We start from the raw sequence: 3,153 nt of genomic DNA, 5'->3' as shown, positions 1-3,153 counted from the left end.
CATTATGTCTCATAATGTTTCAGCATTTGAATGAACAGTCATTAGTCTTTACAGATTGGTTTTGGCAGGTAAAGATCTCCTTCTACCAGGTTCCTAGACTGATGAGGTGGCATGGGTTATGACTGAGTGGGCTGGAGACAGTTCTCACTGATGCTTTGGATCCTCAATTGGTTCCAGGGTCAGTGGACTTGTTATCATGGATACAGATGGATGTTGCTCCTCCAAAGTCCTTAGATGGACAGGACTGCCTTCAGAGCTGTGGTTGAGTGGGGCTGGAGTTGGATCAAAAGGCTGCTACCAATTTTGTCAGGTCCATGGTAGGCAGGTTTGTTACTGGGGCCACAGGTGGGCATGGTTCCTACCAGGTCTGTGAACAGGTTAGGGTAATGACAGGCCCATGGATAAGCAAGGCTGGAGCTGAGTCCACAGAGACATCTGGGGCTACTTCCAGATCTGCAGCCAAACCCATGGTCAGTGAATCTACTACTGGGGAGTGGGCCTGCTTTCTCAAAGTGGCTTTCCTCAGTTTATGTTGCACTGAGGTGTAACAAATTCCTACCTGGATCTCAGAGCTTCAACAAAGATATTTTTGTTTGTGCACAGTTGCCAAATTGGTGTTTCTATGAGAAGATAAAGGCTGGGGACTTCCTATTCTGCCGTCTTGCTGATATCACTCATATATTTTAATTATTAAGATATAAAATATGTTAATTTTTATTAAATGAAATAAGTTGAAGATTTCTTGTAATTGATATAAATATTTTATATAATTTTAAAAACAGAAATTAAATAATCTAATTAAGTCTTGAGCACTATCTTACCTGAAGTACATCTCAAAACATTGATTACATTTATAGTTTTAAGTTCTCTATTGTTTGTGAAGCAATTAGAATTATAAATCTTCATAGATTCTTTACACTTTAAAATTTATAATTATTTTCTCTAATTCAATGGCATTTTTGTAAGGGAAACTGCTTCCTCTTTATTCAGGCCTTAGGAATAAAATTAACTTTGGTGACATATAACCTTAAAAAATTGTTTTACATATGCCTAAATAGATAGGACTAAATAATCAGAGAAATAATTTCTGTAAAAATTGGCCAGATATTACCAAAAATCTAACATTCAGGATAATTCAAATAATATAAAGACTGCCTGGGATCATAGCATTCAAATGTATGACAGTTGTTACCCCAAACTAACAGATGTGAAAAGTATTTGCTCTCATGCTGCTTTGGTCCAAAAAGAGGAGAGCTGAATCAGAAAGAGTAAATTAAGTACCTAATCTTTTGCCAATATTTAGACTGTTATTGGCAGCAGAAATATCCATGATTAATAGTTCTATCATAACAAAGTATAATAATTTTTCCATGAACACATCACAGTATCAGATAAACTTTGAAAAAAAAATGAAGAAACCAAAAAAAGAGAGCTACCACAAACAAAAATATGTCTCCCCATATCTATTTGAAGGGGTATAACGGTGATATTAGAGGTTTGATGATGCTAATATGAAAGGAAATTATGTATTGTATTTATATCTTATTTAATACAACTCTTACTCTTTATAAAAATGGTTTTAGTCATGCCTATGGCATCTTCAATCAAACATTCATTGTCATTACTTAAAAGGGCCTTTTAAAAAATTATAATACAAAGGTCTGTGCTCTATAAGCAGGCCTCCACTGTGCATTATAACAATAAGGCTTACATTTAATATAAAGAGCAAGTGTTCAGGAGTTATGAACCACTGGATTTAACAAACATCATTTTATAATTGCTTTTTGTATCTTTTTTTTGTTTTGTTTTTGGAATCCTTTACTTCATCAGGGTGCTCAGTAGCCTGGAGTTCTTCAGCAGATTCTTTCTCTGTCTGAATCACTTTCAGATTCATCTGGACTTTCAGGATCAGGTGAATCATCATCATTAGCATCATCATCGTCGTCGTCGTCGTTGTCGTCATCGTTGTCATCATCATCATCATCATCATCAATCATCATCATCATTTCCAGCCATATGATCTTCTCCATCATGATCCTCTGCCTCACTGACGCTAAGTCCACAATGTCGTCGATATCTTCCTGGCAATTTACTATCTTGAGACTCCAGTTCATTATTAATTTTCTTGTCTTCTTCCCCTGTTCGGAAGTGAGATGTTGATTTGTGATCTGCTATAACAAAATGACCAGTATGTTTTTTCTTTCCTGTGCCCATAAGTCTCAAGAACTTTTGTTTTCTTTCTTCATCACCTAAGTCTGCTGCCTTCCAATTGCTAGATCCAAGATAGTCGTCTGGGGAGGCTGAACGCTTCACCCCGTGCGGATGAGACTCCCTGGCAGCACTCATCGTGGCGGGGACCCGACCGCAAATGCAGAATCCATTCGTGGTTCTCCCCAGCCATGGCGCCAGCATCCTGCAAGCTGCCACAGGACCAAGCAGTGCCGCTCCAGAATGCAGAGCCCCTAGGGTCTTCGCCAATGGCATTTTAAAATGATTCATTTACTTTAAGTTTTCCCAACAACTTCAAAATAGTTTTTATATGAAAACTGAGATATTTTTGTAATTTATATTTTATCATTTATGTAATTTATTACTAAAATTTATAATTATAATAATGCAACTGCATAACGGATTTGACAATATACCACAGTGATTCTGAATAAACATATAATTCAAGTGTTATAAGCAAAAGTTTGTGAGGATAGTATAGATTATTATTAACCACCAGCATTTAATATTTCACTAGCTTCATTTTCTGAAATGGAGAATATTACTTAATCTGGTAAATTTCATAAGTGAAGACCACTTAGGAAAGTTTTTGCTATAATTCTTTTAAATTTTATGTAATTTGAATTTTTATATTTGAAACTATTTCAAAGGAGTAAGTGTTAAGATTTCATACTTAGGACAAATCTATTCTATGGAACAGCTCTTCATGTGACATAGAATCTTTAAGAGGAAAATTTGAGTTTTGTCTGCTGTTTCTCCTGTGGCTCATTTTTGTATGAACCAAGTCCTGGTATAGGCTTTTTCATTTTTTGCAGTAGAATGTATAACTTATCACAAAAATTCTTATAGTTTGTAAGAATGCAATTAATTTCTTAAGTTAAGAAACAGTTGTCCTCCCACTATTCAGAAGGTGTTTCATCCTTT

General features: G+C 35.5%; 1 pseudogene; it reads right to left on the bottom strand.

Moving 5' to 3' along the window:
* Window positions 1-1,740: 1,740 nt before the first annotated feature.
* On the bottom strand, window positions 1,741-2,370 carry LOC105295911 (annotated as a pseudogene).
* Window positions 2,371-3,153: the final 783 nt, after the last annotated feature.

Source organism: Pteropus vampyrus, unplaced genomic scaffold (assembly GCF_000151845.1).
Source record: "Pteropus vampyrus isolate Shadow unplaced genomic scaffold, Pvam_2.0 Scaffold116, whole genome shotgun sequence".
NCBI classification, from domain to species: domain Eukaryota; kingdom Metazoa; phylum Chordata; class Mammalia; order Chiroptera; family Pteropodidae; genus Pteropus; species Pteropus vampyrus.
The sequence above is the reverse complement of the archived record's forward strand: the minus strand, read 5'-3'. Positions and strand labels throughout refer to the sequence as shown.